Source organism: Hibiscus syriacus, unplaced genomic scaffold (assembly GCF_006381635.1).
Source record: "Hibiscus syriacus cultivar Baekdansim isolate YM2019G1 unplaced genomic scaffold, ASM638163v2 tig00111002_pilon, whole genome shotgun sequence".
Classification (NCBI taxonomy): Eukaryota; Viridiplantae; Streptophyta; class Magnoliopsida; order Malvales; family Malvaceae; genus Hibiscus; species Hibiscus syriacus.
The window spans coordinates 1,546,592-1,569,788 of NW_024062948.1; the positions used below are offsets into that span (position 1 = coordinate 1,546,592).

General features: G+C 34.5%; 1 pseudogene; it reads right to left on the reverse strand.

The window, feature by feature from the left end:
- Window positions 1-215: 215 nt before the first annotated feature.
- Window positions 216-22,535, reverse strand: LOC120149373 (annotated as a pseudogene).
- Between the last annotated feature and the right edge of the window lie 662 nt (window positions 22,536-23,197).

Genomic DNA, 23,197 nt, shown 5'->3' on the forward strand with positions numbered 1-23,197 from the left:
CGTTATTTCTAGTTCGAACCCTTTGATTAATGTCTATAGTTACACACATAAAAGTTGTTCTTTCATGTCAGCAACGATTTCTCATTCTGTTCAGTTTTTAAACTTAAATAGATTTGTTTAGAAAATTTTAACTCAATTAATTTAAAAAAATCACTTTTTTTTAAAGAATACTATATATATGTATATAGTATTTGACAATTTGCTCAGCTTCGACATTAATTAACCTCTTCAATTTTATTAATAACAACATTCAAGTTTAATCGTTGATCAGAGTTACTCTTAGTGCAAGCAACTCCAATTTTGATGATTTTGATCATCTGATCGATTGAGGCCGGACCGCTTGATAACATATCGGGGTCAATTAGCTTTTCGTTATAGTTCTCTGATATCGATGATTGTGCCCATTGCACGACCTCGATCCCACCGTCGCCGTTGTTTAAATAATGCGAAGGATACTTGCCAGTCATAGTCTCGAGGATGACAATGCCGAGACAATAAACATGGGATTTGGGAGAGACGTATTGTTGGTTTTGGAGACATTCTGGGGATCGGTAAGCGAATAATCCTCGAACAACATTGTCGGAGTTTACGAATTGGTGGAAGCCGTAATCGCTTAACAGTGGATCGTATGTTTCGGTCAGAAAAACATTACAGGATTTGAGGTTTGCATGGGGAACAACATAAGTTGCTAACTGAGCGTGGATGTAACCAAGTCTATCGGCGATTCCCTTGATGATCTTCAAACGGTTTTGCCAATTTAATCTTCCATGGATCAATCCTCGATCACCTGCATGAAAAAGGGGTTATTTGCATTCCATGTCCTCAAACCATTTGCACAAATTTTAAATTAGTTCCAAATTTCAATTTTTTTTGGTTAAATTATCATTTTTGGTCCTGTTATACTCAAATTTAATATGTAATGTTTATATTTTAATCGAACATAATTTGTTCATCGACTGTTATAATATCATTAGCAGGGATGAGCATTTGATTCAACTAGATATGTTTATCACGTTAGATTTATTTTATTGACGTTGTAAATTCGAGTTTGAGTTTATATTTTTTTAGGATAAGATCTGATAATGAAAAATATTTAATCTTAATTGATCTTTATATATTTAAGGATAATTGCTATAATACTCTTCTCTTTATATTTCTTCGATAGACCCCTAGTTTAACTAACAAAAATAAGAATCCTATATATTTTTGTTTCAAATTAAGTATGAATTTTAATCCTAAAATAGATCGTATAGAAGTTCTCTAAATTTGAGTTAAATTGGGCAGATCAAGTGATCTTCACCAATTATATTGTATTAATCAAGTAATTTTATTAGGATGGTCTTCAACTTAGGCATTAAGCGTATTTAAGACACATGATCAAATTTTAAATATGTATAAATATCTATTGTAGCTTTGAATCTAGTATGTACACAAAATTTTAAAATTTGATATACCTATTTTAACATGCTATATGCTAAATCCAAACTATAATTTTAAAACGTTAAATGCAATTATTAACTCAAAAAAAAGTATATATAAAAAAGAAGAGTTGAAATGAATCAAAGATGAAGATGAACGTACCAAGAAAGGCGAATAACAAGCTACTACAAGGCATATGTTCTGAAATAATAAGCTTCTCCTCTGTCCTAAAATGAAATGCTAATGGAATCAACTTGAATTCTCCGAATCATTTTATTTCAACTTCGAATTTATCTTTTTCTAAGTTATCCATGTCCCTCATCCTTTTCACCACCAAGACCAATCCGTTGTCAAGCACATCCTTATATGCCAAGCCCAACCGGCTGTTTCCGAGCACTTCCGCATCCGCCTTTATCAAATCTTCAAACCCAAAAGCACCCTTTTCATCCTTCACCATTATCAAATCATCCATTTTATTCTTGTTCACTTTATGTGATTTAATCTTTAATCTCAAACTATTCTTCCGACTGGACCGTCGAATCGAGCTGGACACGACATCAACGTGGGTATTCCTTAAAGTTTTCCTAGAAGTACTTAGGTTCCAAATCACCGTCTATTTCTTTTGTGGTCGAAGCAACACTGACCATCACAAAAAAGAAGACGATGACAAGAGTTACGAAGATGACGATTACGGTGGGAGTGGAAGGTGAAGTAGATTTATCTGAAAGGGGATGGTGATCGCAGCGTTTCTTAAGTTGTTCCCCGCAAAGCCTAACGTTCCCTTCGAATATGAATTTGGACATACTTTCCAGGATGTTCCCTTACAGTTGATTACCCTTTAAATCAAGTGATTTAAGCACATCCGGGTATTTCAACTCCGGATTTTTTCCGGAAAACTGATTCCCTTCTAAATGCAATTCCACCAGGTGGGGTAGTTGCATCAATGAGTTTAGGATATTCCTGGTAAACTTGTTTTCATTCAGCCACGCCTTATTCAATTTTCCCATCGATCCGAAATACGTATGCTTTATCTCGCCCGAAAACTGATTGTTCAATGAGTAAATAGCCTTTAAATCCCCGAGTTTATAAAACTGAGGGATTGGTCCGGTGAAGACGTTCTTCGCCAGACTGATGGTTCTCAAGCTACGAAGTTGGCTAAAACTTCGACATCTATCGAACCTAAGGACCGAGATTCGTCAAATGGAGACCAATGATGGTTTCACCTTGACAAGGTGACGAGTTTGGGATCCAATTTTTCAACTTCGAATCGTCATTCTTCAACGATCTCTTGAAATTGAGGAGGAGGGGAACAACATCTGTTTAGAGTAACAAAGGGTGGAAAGAAGAGCAAGAGTGAGAAGAAGCAAAACACGGGAGCTAATAGCAGTGGACATTGGTGGAACCGAAGGGAGAAACGACGAAAGGAAGCTCCAATTCGAAATGATTATTGTTGTTGCTGCTCCTGTCGATGAATTGTGGGGTTTTGTGATGAGGGTTTGTTTCATTTTGTTGGCTGTGCCAGTGGCTTTGAGTTGTGTTGGATGCTAAAAATAGAGATTCTGGTGGTGGTTACAACGGCGATGCCTGGTTTTTAGCTACTAATGGCGGTGTCGGCTTTAAGTGTATAAAGAAACTTCACTTATATTTCGGACAAGGTTATTACAAGCGGTTAGGTATCTAACAAAGGGTTGATTACATCTTATGTCCTTAATTTTGAATTTGGTTCTATTAAAATAATTATTTAATTTAAGTAATTTAAAATAATATTTTTTTAGTTTTGATCCTACCAAAATTTTATAATTTTATCTTGGTCCAATATGCTAAAATCTCGGGCTCATCCTTGGTTTCCAATTTAAATCTTTTAGTTTATGTTAATTTCGTGGGTTAAAGTCGGTAAGAGTGTATAAGTATACATGCCTCGAGGGAGTTAATAATATGTTCACGTATGGAATAGTGATAATAACTCCTCGTTCTTGTCGAAATTTCAGAGTTTAATCATGAACAATAGGGTCGCTTTGTACCATGATAGTAGTGATGAGAGTAAAGATTCTCTAGTAGGAAATATCGGTAATAAGTTCGTCCCTGATTTATTTTTGAGATCTTGGGGGATATGAGGATCGACGAGTCAACTTTCTTCTGAGATTTGACAGTCGCCCTTAGGCACATAGTGAGAGCCTTAACTACATGCTTACGAAATAATAGTTGAATTTGAGGCAACATAGATGGGTTGAGTTCTAAAGGATTAAGGCTGTGTGATTGACTACTACAAAAGGGAAGATAAATGTTATCACTGATGCTTTAAACAGGAAGTCGATGTTAAAGTTGAGGGATTTGTTAGCACACTTGAGTTTATCTAGTGATGGTGGGTTATTGGCCGAGTTACGAGTGGAAACCGAGTTAGTGAGCGAGGTTAAGAGGTTGTAGAGTTCTTAAATTTTCCCAAGGGCTCACATGGAGCAAGTTCACCAAGGCGAGGCCTCGAGTTTTGAGTTGTGCGATGGGGACGTACTCTTCTTTAGAGGTCAATTGCATGTACCCGCATGGAAACATTTTGTAGCAAGATCCCATATGAAGCACAATTTAGTCCACTCTCATTTAATCTGGGTAGTAATAAGATGTACCAAGAACTTTGAACATGAAGAGGGAAGTGTTTGAGTTTGTCGCTAGGTACTTAGTATGTCAGTAGGTTAAAGTGGAATACCAAGTTTTTTTAGGGTTGCTCCAACTGATTCAGATACCGTAGTGGAAGTGGGACAAAGTGAATATGGACTTTGTGACAGGGTTGCCAATGACTAGACAAGTCCACTATCGTTACGTCCGCGAGTTTGTGAGGTTGCATGAGGTGCAAAAATCGATCATTTCAGAGAGAGATTCTCATTTCACTTCTGGATTTTGGAAGCTCTCCATGAACCTTAGGCACCAAACTTAACTTTAGCACCACGTTCCACCCCCAAACAGATGGTCAGTTTGAGTGCGTCATTCAGATTCTAAAGGACATGCTTAGGTGAACCATCATAGACCTTGAGGGTAGTTGGGAGGACCATTTTTCGCTAATAGAGTTTTTGTATAACAATAGCTACTAGTATAGTATCCAAATGGCTCTGTATGAGGCTTTATGCAAGTGTAGAACTCTAATTTGTTGGATAGAACTTAGTGACAGAAAGATAGTGGCCCCATATTTTATCAGAGAAACTAGATAAAAGGTTTGATTGATTTAAAATCGATTGAAGGAAGCTTTTGATATACAAATTTTGTATGCAGACTTGAAATGTAAGGATATCAAGTTTGCTATGGGAGATAAAGCATTCCTCAAGGTGTCTCCATGGAAGAAAGTACTCTAGTTTGGACTCAAAGAAAAGTTGACCCTATGTATCATAGGGCTATATGAGGTACTCGAGAGGGTAGGACATGTAACTTATCGATTAACCTTACTCCCGGAATTGGATCGTATCCACAACGTGTTCCATGTGTCCATACTTAAGAGGTACTGTTCAAACTCTTTCCTTATCATACCATTAGAACAAATCGAGGTGAGATAGGACATGACTTACTAGGAGGAACCGATAAAGATTCTAGAAAGGAATGTGAAAGAACTACAGAGCAAGAAGATTCCCCTAGTAAAGATTCTATGGAGGAATCATGGTGTAGAAGAAGCAACGTGGGAACCCAATGAGGATATGCAGTTTCAGTACCCCGTATAGGTTCTATCCAAGTAAATTTTGAGGACGAAATTTCTTTTGAGGAGGGGAGAGTTGTAACACCCTATATCTCGGGTTAGTAGTTTTGGGTATCCCAATAAGGACTTAAGAGTATTTTATGAGACCCATTTAAAATGTTTGTGGTTAGTTTGAGCTTCCCATGAGTTGGGCTTGAGCCCAACTAGACTAAGAAGGGTATTCTTAGACTTTGACCAAGATTGGAGGACCAAAATAATAGCTTATTCCTCAAGTTTTCTAAAGGCTTATTGATTTTAATGAGATTGATGTAATCCGGTTACCCACTATCTTTTCCCCTTATTTCTAGCTTTCATTGTCCCCTACTCCATCTTCTCCATTCTCATAGCTCATTCTCTTCCAACATTTGTGAAAATGTGGAGACTTGTATATTTCTAATCACATTTCAGAATTTATAAGGTAAGAAACAAAATCCCAACCTTACAAGCTTTCATCCAAGCTTCCTATTATGATTTTTGGCCATGGGAATACCTAAGTGGGGATTTAAGGTAGGTTTTGGGTTTCCTTAGTGATCTTAATTTGTTTTTATAGGGTTAGAATCATATTACCAATCTTTTTGAGTCTCTAAATGAGTTAGTAACTTATTTACCTTGACCTTGATTAGTGAAAGTGGTGAGAGAAAGCTCCAAAGCTAAAGGGAACAAACAATTACCCCTAGTTGAGTTGAGGGAGTTTATAGTAGCTAGGAAACTAAGGTAACACATTAAAAACTCTTTCATACCATTTCTGAGTCATTAGAATGCATCTATATAAGAGGTTTTGTGTTGAAAAACATAAATGAACATTCATGGTAGATTCATGTAATTGGTGTTTTTAGCATGTTTAAAGATTTATCATGATCTCTTCTTTATACGTAAGACATTAAGAATGTTTGGGAACCTCAATAGGTCCTTTGGGATGGTTTTGGGAGTCTTTATCATACCCAAATAAGGCATTTCTAGGGTCAAATATCAGTATTGGAATAGCAGTACAAATATTGTCCGTCAGCCAACTTAAGAACAAAAGGGTTTGGGAAGAGAAGTTTCGATACTCGTCTAAAGAGTATCGATATTGTTGGTCAATGTTTGATACTCATGGGGTAGTATCGATACTGGGTAAACTTAGTAGATTCCAGTAGGCTATTTTGGTATCGATACTCATGGAAAATATCGATACCTAGCTCAAGAGTATCGAACTGTCTAATAGTATTGATACTACCCACCCTTCTCAGTTTTATATAAACCTATAGTATTGATACCCAATGGCGTGTATCAATACCATCATAAAATTTTGGGCTAGAAACCCAAGGGATTAGAAGAATAGACCCAATAATAGTAAAACACCAGTAAATAAAACTACAAGTGTGAACCATTGATAATATTAAATCATAGCTAGAAATAATATCATTAGGATAATATAAAACTAGTCTTGAATGATTCTTGGGAAAACGCTCAGGACACCCGAGTCACTCTAATTAATGAAATAGTTTCAAAGTATAAAATGCTCAGATATCCTTAAGCAAGTGTGCGAGGCACTTTGATACTAAATAGGGCGCGAGGCCTGAACACTCGCGAGGGGTGGGTTTGTCTTGTGTTGTGTCTGATGTAGAGATTTTGAACCTCACCTTAGGTAGACTAGAGGGGTGTGTGTTCTGAGATATGTAACCCTTCGACCACACCATGATGTCTACCATAGAGTAGTGAGAAGTATACTAGTATACTCAATTTCTTTATTGCACTCTATAGCATGAGAATTTAATGAACACTTTTTGTATGATTTGGTTGCTAGTGTGACACTGGGCTAGTGAGCTCAGTGTTAGGAATCTAGTTCTGTGCATAGGTCTTTATGAGGAGAACTCGAGGAGCCTATCACACAATAGATGTTCCAGACAATCCGAGCAGCAAAGTACATCTTGAGTCTTATTCTTAGAGGGAATGTATTATTTATAAAGCTTCATGTACTTGAGTCATAACACTATTTTAAATACTCGATTGTACTATTTTTATATACTTATTTTGGGATCTCCCTAATATAAACTCTATTTAGTTATGTTTGATTTACTTTACTTTGAATAGTTTTAAATTGATTATTTACAAAGGTTCTTAAAGAAAATTTTTGAGTTAATCATTCTGGTAGTCCCATGTGACATTCTAATCGGTCGACTTTATGTTGTATCAGATTAGGTTGTTGCAATGATAAATGGGTAGAGTATCTTGAATCCTTTCCTTATGTCATCAACTACAAGAAAGGCAAATAAAACATTGTGGTTAATGCTTTATCAAGGAGAAACATACTTCTTAACTATTTGAATTCTAAACTAATTGGTTTTTTATTCATCAAATACCATTATGCTATTGATCTTGATTTTTGAGAAATGTATAGGTTATATGAAATAGGTGCACATGAGAAGTATTATAAGCCTGATGGCTACCTTTTTAAGGAATGAAGACTTTGCATTCCTCAACGCTCCATTCGAGAAGTTTTGGTTAAGGAAACACATGAAGGATGACTCATGAGACACTTTGTGATAAACAAAACATTGAGCACGTTAAAGGAACCTCTTTTGGCCAAAAATGAAAATAGACGTTGAAAAGGTGTTTGAGAGATGTATCATTTGCAAAAAGGTAAAATAATAAGTTATGCCCCCATAGATTGTACATGCATCTTCCTATTCCTAGAAAACAATGGGTTAATATCTCAATGGATTTTGTGTTAGGACTTCTAAGATCCAAGACTGGGAGATACTCAATCTTTGTGGTGGTTGATAGATTTTCCAAGATAGTCCATTTCATACCTTGACATAAGACAGATGATGCAATACATGTGACCAACTTATTCTTTAAGAAGGTGAAGAGACTTCATGGAATTCCAAGGACTGTTATTTCATATCGTGATATCGAGTTTCTAAGTCACTTATGGAGGAATCTCTGGAGCAAGATAGGTACCAAGTTATTATTCTCTACTACTTGCCATCTATAAATAAAAAACAAAACATAAGGTGAGAACTGAGTTCTATATACTCTATTGAGGTCTATCACCAAAAGAATATCAAGACATGGGAGGAATACTTGCCACATGTGGAGTTTCCCTACAACTGATCTATCCATTATGTAACAAAATACTCACCATTTGAAAAGTGGTATATGGTTTTAACCTCTTAAGTCCTTTGGACCTCATATCTTTTCCCAATGAACAAGTTGTGAACAAAGATGGTAAGGATAAGGTAGAAGTTGTGAAGAAACTACATCAACAAGTCCGAGAGAAACATTGAAAGGAGAACCCGCCAATATGAGGAATAAGCCAACAAAGAAAGAAAGAGAATCACTTTTGAATCCAGAGATTGGGTCTAGGTTCATTTCAAGAAGGAAATGTTCCCAATCAAAAGAAATATAAGTTACTACCAAGAGCATATAGTATTTTTTAAGTGATGGGGAAGGTACATGATAATGCATACAAGTTAGATCTACCTGGATACTACAATGTGAGTGTGACCTTCAACATGTTAGATCATTCTGTATATGAAGAAAATAACTGTTAAGCCCGTAAAAAGGGCATATTTCATGCCTTTTTACCTTTTGTCATTGTTTGATTTCAAGTCCATTTAGTTGCGTATAGTTGCATAATTCATACATGTGGTGGAGTTTGCTTATTGAGCTTAATTTATTGATAAAATGGTGTTTCTATGAGAAAAGGGTAGTGTTCTGGTGTTGTGTTGTGAAGGTTAAGGAAAATTGTTGGTGATAACCGTCGTTTTGCTATCAAAATAATTCATGGCTTCTTAATAAATAAAAATGAAAATGTAGTATAGAGAAGCAGGGTCGATCCACAGGGACTGTGGTGTTTCTGATTTAATAAAACTCTTTCTTGATTTTAGAAAAAGATAGAATCCCAGATGAAGTTGAAAAGATATATTAAAATAAAAAAATAATATAATAATAATAAATATTAATAGTAATAAATATAAAAGGGGGATTTGTTTTAAAGTTGTTGTTAAAATAAAAAATAAGAATTAAATAAAAGAAAAAATAATTAAATAAACAAATTAAAGAGATTAAGATAAAGAGAAACTTATTTTGAAAGCAGCCTCAGACTTCAGCTTCGCCTCAAATTCCTCGGATCATCGAAACAAATTTTTACTTCGAGATTCACGTAAGCTTACATGAACAATTCTTCGCTCCCAACTCGGATTGTGTCGTTTCAACAACAACTGATTCCGATCTCAGTGTCCTCTTAGCAAACAATTTTGCTAAATGTGTTCTCGGGAAGTTGAATATGCTTCAATACGCAAATCCTTCTTCAAACATTAACCATAACAATATCTGGACCAATGTCGAAATAGTTTTGATTTGAAAAGTAAGCTTCAGAAAACAGAGAGAAAATCCGAAGCGATTTAAGTACCTTACAATTCTCACGTTTGGAATTGAGCCTTCGCTTTAGTCTTCGGCTTGAAAGAAAATTAGCTAAGCATAACCAAAGTCATACTTAGCATAATAGAAAAGTATGCGAAAAATAGAGAGAAAGCTATAGAGAAAAAGAAGATTTTATTCTCAAATGAGAGAGATATGTTTCTAGGGTCACCCTTAGAGGGTATTTATAGCCTTCAAAATCCTAAAAACAAGTTAAAACATCATAAATCCTAATTAAAACACTTAAAACTATTTAAACTAAAATACCTAAAAAATAATATAATATTCTAAATCCTAATTAAAATACTAAAACCTATTTAAACTAAAATACAAAGATAAAGATAAAATATAAAAATAATATCCTAAAACATAATTAAATACAAAGATAAAATATTATCCTAAATTTGAGTTTAATCCAAATCCGAATTCCAGCCAGCTTTGATTCTGAAAATAAAAAATCTGCAGAATTGTGTCCTTTTTGTGCAATTTTCAAAATCTTACGTCCTGTACAGAAAATGAATTAAAATGAACAAATAAACCACAAAAATCAATGATTAAAGAGTAATTTAAAAGTAAAATATTAACTAAATTAAGTACTTATCAAATTCCCCCTCACTTATTCAATGGTTATCCTTAAGCATTCTTCAATTAATATATCAAAATCATAAGTTGTCATCTTCAATTTCAATTTATTCCTCAAACTTCCAATCGAATTAAGTCCATTTTAAAGTAGACAAGATATCTCAATTAATTGCCAACTTCAATGAAACATGACTCAATACCTTACAAAGATTCACACATATCCGCTCAAAGTGTTTGGGGTTAATGGAACCGCTCAAACCATAACTAATCAAAATATTACCATAGGCTTGGAATCCATTCAAGTCTCCACCACGAAAAATGAACATAATGCAATAATCAAGGGGGCTTTAAACAAGGTGTAACGGGGCTTAGGTTAGGGTAGGAAAAGGCCGAAAAGAAAGATTTAAAATACCAAAACAAGAGATCAAAATAATTAAGAACAATCCAAGAATTAACATGAAGCGCAGTGAAGAACAAAACAAGGAAAAAGAATAGATGAAAGACAATTGATGCGATCGATTTTTTTCCTTCCTTTTTTTTCCGAACAAAGGGTCATTTCTTTTGCTGTTCGATATAGTGAACAACTTGTTTTTTTTGAAACATTGAATTTTTTTTTGGAACAACAATGATACAAGATCTCAAGTCTCGGTAAGGGTGTGAAAAGAGAGGAAAAAAAGGCTTCGGGTTTAATTATGAGGTGTAAAAATAAAGAAAGGGAAATATGCTCAAATGTGGTTCACTAGTGGATATATAAATGGGTAGGTTTTTTGGGAAAAGTGGGTTTATCCTAGGTACCCCTATCACATTATAACATTACGTTCAATATGTAGTCTCAATATGCATTATGATTACAAGTTCTAGAATATCCTAATTAGTTCGGCACACACAAGTCAAACAATGAGCAAGAAAGAAAATGTATGCTCGTTAGGCTCAAATCTCACAAGAAATGTTTATATGCATTGAGTCAAGTTCATCTCTATAGACAAAAGCATGAAATATCAATACTCAACAAAAAATTCACTAGCTCTATCAATCACAAATCATGCAAATTAAATTCGATAATAAAACATGGTCATAATCCAAAAGGAAGCAAGAGTATAAAGCAAAATTCAAGATTAGCAACCAACGATTACAATATATCAACATCAGAATAACTCAATTTCAAACGATTAAACAAGTCAAGAAAACTTTGATACATGCTTATCCCCCCCTCACTTATTCGTTTTATCCCAAAACATATATCAAATTTAAAAACAAAGAGGAAAAAATACTCCCCAATCTAGTGGCGATAACGGCCACGTCGAGCCAAGCTGTTGTAGAGTAGATTGTCCGATGATGCACTATTCTGTTCGAACTGTTCTGCACAGTTTGAACCAAATATGTTTTTTTTCTGCACTGTTTTTTTTTGCATTGCATTGTTTGAATCTGCTGTGTATTTTTCTGCACTATTCGAACCAAATCAGTTTTTTCTACACTGTTTTGTTCGAATTTTTCTGCACAGTTCGAACCAAGTCATTTTTTTGCATTATTTTTTTTCGTTAAATATTCGATCAAAATTCAGATCTGTTCAGGAAAAAAATAAAATTAATCAAAATAAAATAAATAGAATTAAATAAAGTTCGCTAAAAAAATAAAATGAAAATAAAAAAAACAAAAATATAACGAAATGGGTTACCTCATATCAAGCGCTTTTGTTTAACGTCGTTAGCTCGACGACCTGATTTTTCAAAGCGTGGGTTCCTCTAAATTGATTTCTTCAATTAGACCAACCAGAGCATTTTCATAATATGGCTTCAATCCTTGACCATTAACTTTAAATCGTACTCCTGAGTTATCTTCAATTTCAACAGCACCGTGAGGAAATACTTGAGTAACTGTAAACGGTCCGAGCCATTTTGATTTGAGTTTTTTATCGTGAAATTCTTTTGTTTTTTCTTTAAATATCCAAACATTATCATAGGCATTTCTTCGGATTTCCTCAAGTTCTTGAATGTGTAATTTCCGAGCTTCACCAATTGCATCCATGTCCATGTTACATTATTTAACGGTCCAATAAGGCCGATGTTCTAAATCGACCTGTAAATGGCATGGTTTACCGAAAACAAGCCGGTATGGTGACATCCCAATGGGACCTTTATAAGCAGTTCGATATGCCCAAAGTGCATCGGTTAATTTTAAGCTCCAATCCTTTCGGTCCGGTTTAACAATTTTTCAAGAATTGTTTTGATTTTTCGATTTGATACTTCTGCCTGTCCATTTATTTGTGGATGGTAAGAGGTAGCAATTCTTTGAGTTACTCCAAATTTCTTCATTAGCGACTCGATTACTCGGTTGACGAAATGTGTTCCTCTGTCACTTATTATAGCCTGTGGCGTGCCAAACCTGGAAAAAATATTTTTCAAAAAATTAACTGTAGTTTTAGCATCATTATTCCGAGTTGCTTTAGCTTCCACCCATTTAGAAACATAATCCACAACTAAAATAATATAAGTATTTCCAAATGACAAAGTAAAAGGACCCATATAGTCGATTCCCCAAACATCAAAAATTTCACAAACTTGTATAGAATTAAGCGGCATTTCATTCCTACGGCTTAAATTACCTGTACGTTGACATATTTCACAAGTTTTACAAAATAGATAAGAATCCCGAAAGATGTTAGGCTAATAGAAACCACATTCAAGAATTTTATGAGCTGTACGTTTTGGCCCAAAATGACCACCGCAAGAGTAAGAATGACAAAATTGTAAAATTGAGTTTACCTCACTTTCGACAATACATCGTCGAATTACCTGACCGAGCAGTGCTTCCATAGATAAGGATCGTCCCAAATATAGTATCGTGATTCTCGCTTAATTCAATTGATTTCAGCTCTCGTCAAATCTAATGGTAACTTACCTGTGGCCAAATAATTAACCATGTCTGCAAACCATGGAGTTTTGCTTTGCGCCACCATCAGTTTTTCTTCAGGAAATTCTTCTCTAAGTGGTGGTTCTGGCGGCTGAACAATTGGAGCTGAAATATGCTTTTCCTTTAAAGAATCGAAAGACTCTTTGCACTTTTAATTAAAGTCAAAGTCTTGATCCTTTTGAAGTAGATTGCATAAAGGTTATGCTATCTTCGAAAAGTTCTTAATAAACCTACGAAAAAATCCTGCATGGCCAAGAAAAGAACGAATTTCCCTCTTAGTTGTGGGGTAAGGAAGTGAGCGTATAACATCTGTTTTAGCTTTATCAACCGCAATCCCTTTTGAGGAAACAATATGACCTAAAATTAACCCTTTATCAACCATAAAATGACATTTTTCATAATTCAAAACAAGGTTATATTCTAAGCATCTTTTAAGCACATTAGTTAAATTATCAAGACATTCATTAAAAGAGTTACCATAAACCTTGAAGTCATCCATAAAGACTTCGATGCCCTTCTCCACATAGTCGAAAAATATACTTAGCATGCATCTTTGGAAGGTGGCTGGTGCGTTACAAAGACCAAAGGGCATTCGTCTATATGCAAATGTACCGAAGGGACAAGTAAAAGTTATTTTTTCTTGATCCTCTAGCACCACTGGGATTTGGAAAAAACCTGAAAAACCATCAAGATAACAATAATGAGTTTTCCCAGCTAATCTTTCAATCATTTGATCTATAAAAGGAAGAGGAAAATTATCTTTTCGAGTAAGAGAGTTCAACTTCCTGTAATCAATACAAACTTGCCATCCATTTTGAACTCTTGTTGGCACTAATTCCCCTTCTTGATTTTCGACCATTGTGACTCCCATTTTCTTGGGAACCAAATGAATCGGACTTACCCAATTACTATCCGAAATTGGATAGATTACATCAGCGTCAAGGAGTTTATGAATTTCTTTCTTTACTACTTCCATCATCAGTGGATTTAATCGACGTTGTCCTTCACGTGATGACTTTGCTCCTTCTTTGACTTTGATCTTATGCATGCAAGTCAAGGTACTTAATCCTTTATTGTCAGCAATGATCCATCCTATGGCTTCTTTGTGAGAGCGCAATATCGCTACCAAAGCTTCTTCTTCTCATTTGGATAATTTACTTGAGATGATCACTGGTAAAGTTTCATTTTCACCCAAAAAGTCATATTTCAAATGCTCTGGTAATTGCTTCAATTCTACCTCAGGTGCCTGCAAAATAGAAGGTAAAATTTAGTTTAGAGGAATATAAAGATAAATCAGAATTGATTGAATTAATATTTTTAAACTCCCTTTCTTCATCTTCATGGCAAAGTTCAGGATCCTTAAAAAGATCATAAGAAAAATTAGATTCAATATATTCATCAATTAAAGGATCTATAATATCAACAAAATTAATTCTTTCAACATGATCAGGGCATTTCATTGCTTTGTAAACATAAAATTCAACGATCTCACCATCAAATTCCATTGTTAGTATACCACTTCTAACATCGATCTTTGTATGTGATGTGATTAGGAAGGGTTGGCCTAAGAGTACCTCGGAATAAGAATCCGACCTATCATGTTCCATGTCAATGGCATAGAAATCTGCAGGAAAGAATAATACATCGATCTTTACCAAGACGTTTTCCATTACTCCCACTGGATAGATCACAGATCGATTAACCAACTATATGTTTATTCCTGTTTCCTTCAAATGCTCGTTAGTAATCATTTTATATATATAAATGGCATAACATTAATTGAAGCTCCTAAGTCACACATTGCACGTTTAATTTTGAAATTACCTATTTTGCAAGGTATAGCGAACATACCTTGATTCTTCATCTTTGGTGGGAGTTTTCGTTGAAAAATTGCAGAAACATGTTATCCAAAATTTACTTTTTCGTGTCCCATTAATTTCCTCTTTGTAATGCATAGTTCGCTTAAAAATCGAGCATACCTTGGTACTTGTCAAATTACTTCAAGAAGAGGTATGTTGACTTGAACTTTTTGGAAAACCTCTAAGATCTCCTTTTCTTTATCTCTTTTATCACGCTTCATCAACCTTGATGGGAAGGGTGGTGGCGTGATTTCATGAGAAGAAAGAGAAGGATGTGAGTCAGACGTACCTTATATTTCTGGAGGTGGCGTTTCCTCTTGTTCTTCCTGTGTGCGTCTTTTTCTGCTGGAACTTTGGGTGAGATAACTTTTCCACTTCTGAGTGTGATGGCACTAATATTCTCTCTCGGATTTAACTCCGTTTGAGAAGGTAGTTTTCCTTGTGATTCCAATTTCCCCATAGTTTGAGCTAGTCGGCTTACTTGATTATCTAACTCTTGAAGATGTGTTTAAGTTCAGTTTTGGAATTTTTCTTGGGATGCAATGAAATTTTCTTGTGAAATTGCTAACTTTCCTATGAGTTCCTCCAATGACGAGTTTTGCGTTTGTTGTTGAGGAGGAGGCCTTTGTTGATAAGTTGGTCTCTGATTTGCCGCATAGCTGAAGTTTGGGTAGTCTCTCCATCCTGGATTGTAAGTATTGTTGTATGGGTTGTATTGTCTTTGTGGAGGACCTGGAAAGTTCCCTACTGCATTGATTTCTGCATTGCCTCCTTCTTGTATTAGCGGGCAGCAATTTGTCAGATGGTCCAGCTTTGTGCATATCCCACATGCTCTTGTTGCTCCAGATTTTCCTGCAACAAGTGAATTAACTACTTCAGTAATTTATCTAACTTATTTTCAAGGGAAAATGTACTTATCTCGTGAACCCGTTGGTTGGGTTCACTCGAAAACTGTTGAGAGTTCGCTGCCATGGTTGAAATCAATTCCCTTGTTGTTGTTGGGGTCATGTTAACTAATGCTCCTCCGCTGGCGGCATCCAACATTTTCATATCCATTGATAAAAGACCTTTATAAAAGTATTGAAGTAACATTTGCTCACTTAATCTATGTTGCGGACAACGTGCGCAAAGCTTTTTAAATCGATCCCAATAGTCATAAAGACTTTTATCACTCTTTTGCTGAATGGAAAGAATGCTCCTTCGCAAGTCGCTTGCTTTAGCCGCTAGAAAGAACCTGTCAAGAAAAATTCGATTCATGTCAGCCCATGAATTAACTGAATTTGGAGGTAAATAAAATAACCAATCTTTAGCCAAGTCAGATAAAGAGAAAGAGAAAGCTCTCAATTTAATTTGATCCTCGGTAACTCCCGTGGTTTCATGCTAGTGTAAACCATGTGGAATTCAAACAAGTGTTTGTACGGATCTTCAGTGGGAAAGCCGTGGAAAGTGGGAAGAAGATGAATGAGTCCTGTCTTTAATTGAAATGGAGTCCCACCACTAGGAAAATTAATGCATAATGGCTTCTGAGTGACAGGAGCTGCGGCTGGCTCTCGGATCATTTGTTCTTCTTCTACCATCGGGATGTCGTATGCGTCTGCTTCAGAGTGTGTCTCTAGAATTGATTCTGCTTCTGAACTTTGCTCTTGTTCTTCTTGTCTTTTTATCTTTTCTCGAAGCGTTTGTGTGTGGATTCTTCGTGCTCGTGCTTCGATCTCTGGATCTAGATCTACTAATTCACCTGGGTTACTTCTGGTCATAAATCAAAAACTAGAAAAATAAATCAATACTTGCCGTTAGTCCCAGGCAACGGCGCCAATTTGATAACCGTCGTTTTGCTATCAAAATAATTCCTGGCTTCTTAATAAATAAAAATAAAAATGTATATAGAGAAGCAGGGTCGATCCACAGGGACTGTGGTGTTTCTGATTTAATAAAACTCTTTCTTGATTTTAGAAAAAGATAGAATTCTAGATGAAGTTGAAAAGATATATTAAAATAAAATAAAAAAAGAAAAATAATATAATAATAAATATTAATAGTAATAAATATAAAAGGGGGATTATTTTTAAGGTTTGGTTAAAATAAAAAATAAGAATTAAATAAAAGAAAAAAATAATTAAATAAACAAATTAAAGAGATTAAGATAAAGAGAAACTTATTGTGAAAGCAGCCTCAGACTTCAACTTTGCCTCAAATTCCTCGGATCACCGAAACAAATTTTTACTTCAAGATTCACGTAAGCTTACAAGAACAATTCTTCGCTGCCAAATCAGATTGTGTCATTTCAACAACAACTGATTCCGATCTCAGTTTCCTCTTAGCAAATAATTTTGCTAAGTGTGTTCTCGGGAAGTTGAATATGCTTCAATAAGCAAATCCTTCTTCAAACATTAACCATAATAATATCCGGACCAATGTCGAAATATTTTTTATTTGAAAAGTAAGCTTCAGAAAACAGAGAGAAAATCCGAAGCGATTTAAGTACCTTACAATTCTCACGTTTGGAATTGAGCCTTCGCTTTAGTCTTCGGCTTGAAAGAAAATTAGCTAAGCATAACCAAAGTCATACTTAGCATAATAGAAAAGTATGCAAAAAATAGAGAGAAAGCTAGAGAGAAAAAGAAGATTTTATTCTCAAATGAGAGAGATATGTTTCTAGGGTCACCCTTAGAGGGTATTTATAGCCTTCAAAATCCTAAAAACAAGCTAAAACATCTTAAATCCTAATTAAAACACTTAAAACTATTTAAACTAAAATACCTAAAAAAATAAAATAATATTCTAAATCCTAATTAAAATACTAAAACCTATTTAAACTAAAATACAAAGATAAAGATAAAATATAAAAATAATATTCTAAAACTTAATTAAAATATTAAAAACCTATTTAAACTTAAATACAAAGATAAAATATAATGTTTAAAATATTATCCTAAATTTGAGTTTAATCCAAATCCGAATTCCAGCCATCTTTGATTCCGAAAATAAAAAATCTACAGAATTGTGTCTTTTTTGTGCAATTTCCATAATCTTACGTTTTGTACAGAAAATGAATTAAAATGAACAAATAAGCCATAAAAATCAATGATTATAGAGTAATTTAAAAGTAAAATATTAACTAAATTAAGCACTTATCAGTTGGGGATGAAGATTTGCTGCAACATTTTGGACATAATTTTAGTAGAAGAAAATGACAAAACAATATTTATTTTTGCCTTGCACGTGAACCCTCATGCCAGTTGTGCCTCACACGTGAAGGGAATATTTTCCCTAGGTCACACAAGGAATTAATAGCACAAAATATTAGGAGCCCCCACTATATAAAGCAAAGGAAACTTACATTCAAGGCATAATGTATTTTATGAGATAAGAGATAGAGAAAAGATGTTGGACTCTATTAGACAGCACCTCATGAGGATGCAAGACAACATATTTATGCATTTTTGGAGGTGTATGACTCCTTTCGACAACAAGGTGTGCATAAGGATGTGCTAAAATTGAATTTATTTTCATACTCATTTTAGATCGAGAAAATGCGTGGCTTAGTAGAGTACCTTATAGCTCAATGGAATCATAAACAAATCTATGCAACAGTTTTCTACTGTGGTATAATCCACCCAATATGAACACCCAACTCAAGAATGACATTGATTCCTTTTGTCAAGCTTAAGAAGAGTCAATGTATGAGTGTAGGATAGATACAAGGGACTCCCACGCAAGGGAACATACCATAGATTTCATGATTGGACACAAATTGTCATGTTCTATAATAGTGTAAATGCTCCAACAAAAATGACGCTCGATGCATTAACAAATGGAACTTTACTAGATAAGTCACTTGAAGAAGCATTTGCTATCCTTGATAGGATATCAAACAAGTACTATCAATTCCCTTCTCTGAGACTAGAAACGAAGATGACTACTCTAGGGACATTTGATCTTGATGCGAAGGATTCTCTCTCAGCTCTATCATTAGCTATTATAAACATGTTGAAAAATATTCAACGTCCTAGTAAAGTGAAGGAAGTGAAGGTTGCAAGCTCTTATTATTTATTTTGCAATGGAAGTCATCACGTGGGCACGTGCCATGAAAACCAAGAGTCTACAAGCTAAGTGAGGAACTTTAATAGGGGCAATAAAAACCCCTATTCAAACACTTACAAACCATGATGGTGTCAACACCCTAATTTTTCTTGGGGAAATCAAGGAGCCAACAATGCCAGTAGCTTGAATCAACAAAATAATATGACTAAACGCTTAGGTTTGCAACAAAATTTACTGTGGAAAATAACAAAAGGTTTTAACAACTTCATCAAACTCCAATTATTTAGAAACTACTTTCCAAGACTTTGTGACGACCATGAGGGCCCCATTCTATGACCATGTAGCATCTATTAAGAGTCAAAGAGCACTGCTAAAAAGCCATATTTCTTTTTTAAGAGCTTTGGAAACATAAGTGGGCCAAATCGCTTAAGCTTTACATGTTCTACCTCAAGGCAGTTTACCAAGTGCTAAAGTCACTACAGCCCCAAACAAGAAATAGTTTAGTACACTCACTTTAAGGAGTTGTACCTAGATTAACAAAGAAGATAAGTTTGTAGGGAAGAAACTTGATGATCTCAGCCCTGAAACTATGCATAATGAATATGAGTTGCGAGAAGACTCACTTTCGATGGAGAAAAGGATGTGGGTTTGGTAAGAAAACCTATTGATGACAGACAAAATATCTCCACATCAAAAGATAAACCCCCTCCAGTAGAAAATGAAATTAGATCCCCACCATCATTCCTTAGAGATTAAAGAAAAAATTAAGACATCCAATTCAAGAAATTTGATGATATTCTGAATCAATTGCACATCAACATCCCACTATTGGAAGCCATTGATAAAATGCCTACATATGCAACTTTTCTCAAGGATAGTCACCAAGAAAAGGAAGGTTAAAGAGCCTAAAAAAATTTCCATAGCAACTGAATGCTTAGTTGTGCTGAATAGCTTGCCACCTTAGAGGAAGAATCCTAGAAGTTTTATTATTCCTTGCTCAATAGGTGAAAATTATGTGGTTAGTGCTATTTGTGATCTTGGAGCTAGTGTGGATTTAATGCCTAAATAAGTGTTTATGAAGCTTGGTGTGAGAGATGCAAAACCTACAACATTTATTTTACAATTGGTAAACTGATCCCACGTTCGCATGAAGTGAGGATTGAAGATGTTGAGTGAAGGTAGACATGTTTTTCCCCCAACTAATTTTCTTATTCTCAGTTGTGAGGTAGATGATAATGCACCCTGTTAGAGTATGCCCAAAGACCAATCATATGATGATTGTAATAATACATGTATTTACCGATTTTATTGAATAAAGGCATTGCCAATATTATTTTCAGTTATATGTCTGTGTTTAACATAAACTGAAAGATAATAAAGTCCATCTAATAACATTATTAAAAGATCCATAGTCAAGTATTATTATGGGCATGGACAATAATAATACGATTAAGACTAACATGTTATTGATTGATGACAATGAGTTGTCATTGACATAGAGATGTCAGAATTGATACATGATTATATTGTTAGAGAACAGTATATTGGATTAACCCATCATGAATATATGTCTTGGATTATTATGTAACGGTCATAACATTGCTCATGGTGATGACTACATGTATGATCCTCAGACTTGAGATCAATATCATTCCAACATATATTGTTGTATGTTTTGATACAGTTAAACATACTCCGTAACTGGTTAAACTATAAAGACTATTATTGAATATATCTCGATATATGTAGTGGGGTGTATATGGCTAAGATAGGATTTGTCCTTCCTACATAATAGCAAATATATCACAGGCCACTTGATTGAGTGAGACTAGAAATGCATGGCCATGCTCGAATAAGTTGATATGTGATATCACAAAATATTCGTTAATTATAGTTTACTATAGATATCAAGAAACAATAGATGGACTATACAAGTGTGACTATTCTAAGACTTGTGCCTATTCTAGATATAAAGGACAAAAAGATGTAATGCATAAAAGAGTTAATCACAAAGATGATATGTCGAATCATAATTTCTTGTAACTTAGGTAACAATGATATATTGCTAGATGTCACTCATTGTATGTAATATTAGAATTGTTCTAATAATTACTACTAACGTTACAAGAACCTACAGGGTCACACCCTAGGATTGAAATGAGCAAATATGTACAATTTGTTGTATGTTACTAAAATATATCTATAGTTATGATATGTATATTTGATATAAATATGATTTTAATTATCCCGAATATAGTAAGTAAGCATTAAAAGAATGTAATTTAGATTACAACTCTTTTAATTGATATATATATTTCAGAATAATTAAATAAGTTTTTAAATAAACATTAAAGATTGTAATTTAGATTATAAGTCTTTAATGTATATTTAATTTGAATTAATTAAATAATATTTTATTTATTAATTTGAAATAACTTTAAAAACCTAAGATGTTAGGCTAATTGATATATTTAAAAGGAGGCAAGGTCTAGCAGCTGATTTTTCACTTCAGTCGTTTCCTCAAAACAGATTTTGGGAAAAAGAAAACTTTGCTCTCAATCTGGTGAACTAAGTAGAGGTCGAGACGTGTTTTTGTGGAGGCTTTTGATTCGAATAGTTCGTGATCACCACTTCTCGTTGCTGTTCTTGCTGTTTTTCAAGGAACCCGCTGTAAGTATTCGCATACCTTCTTCCCGATTTCGGTTTTACGTACTTAGATTGTTGGTGAGACTGTCGAGTTTTGTTTCCGCTGCGCCGTGGGGTGCGCCGATGGTCCCAACACACCCATCATTTTGGGGTGATCGTTTCTAGCCAATGGTTGAAACTTAATCAATTTTGAAAATGGTGAATTTACTATGAAAGTATCTCTGCCCGCCACCTTCTAAAAGGTGTTGATTAGATCTTCTAGAAAACCGCTGCTGACTGGACCTTCTAGAAACTACCACGTTAGACCGTGTCATGCCTAGCATTGTGCATATGTCTCCTGTCGTGACCAAATAATAAAAAAAATGTAGAATGCGCCGTTTTACTGCTAATTCTAGAAAGTAAGATCCTACATGAAAATAGGCATAACACAACCAAATTAGCAGCAATAAATCCATAAGATCGAAGATTTAACAAGCAAATAATATCGTTTTAAGAAACTCATCTCTTTAATCATACTAACAAAATAACTAACCTCCTAACTAACCTTTCAATAGTATCTCACCGAAATATTGATTGTTCAATAAGTAAATAGCCTTTAAATCCATGAGTTTATTAAACTCAAGGAGTAGTCCAATGAAGGTGTTCTTCACCAGACGAATGGTTTTCAATCTTCAAAGTTGAGACAAAGCTTCGACTTCGATCGAGCCCGAGATACCAATATTCGTTAAATAGAGACCGATAATTGTTTAAGCTTTGCACATGACAAAAACCCACTTTCTCCGATAAGGTGACGAGTTTGGGATCCAATTCTTCAACTTTGAATCGTCATTCTTCAATGATTTCTTAAACTTGAGGAGGGGAACACCATTTTGTTCAGAGTAAAAAAGGGTGGAAATAAGAGAAAGAGTGAGGAGAATCAAAACACGGGTACTAACAGTGACGATCACAAAGGACATTGGTGGAACTAGAGGGACAAACGATGAAGAAAGCTCTAAATCAACATGATTATTACTGCTGCAGCTCTTTGCAATGGTAATGGCTATGGATCGTGGGGATTATTGATGAGGGCTTGTTTCATTTGGTTGGCTGTGCCGACGGCTTTGAGTTGCATCGGATTCTAATACTAACGATTCCAGTGGTTATTGCAACCTCGACGTTTGGTTTTAGTTATTAATGGAGGTGTCAGCTTTAAGTATATAACGAAGCTTCACTTATATTTTGAACATGGTTATTACAAGCCAACGTATCTAACAAAGGGTTAATTACACCATATGTCATTAATTTTGAATTTAGTTATATTAGAATAATTATTTAATTTAATCCATTTGAAACATTTTTTTAGATTTAATCCCACCAAGATTCTATAGTTTTATCTTGGTCCCTTCTATGTTAAGTGCTAAGTTTCATCTTTAGTTTTCGATTTAAATCGTAACTAGTTTAGATTAGTTTTGATTTTTAGTCGATCTTAATTCTAATAAATTTTATTATGTTCAAATCAGATGAAGTAAAAAGTAATTCAGAAAAATTAAAAAGATTTTATTTATTTCATGTAAATCATTTGTTGAAAAATATTTTTTATATTTTATAATATTTGATGTATGTAAAATAAATTTAATTA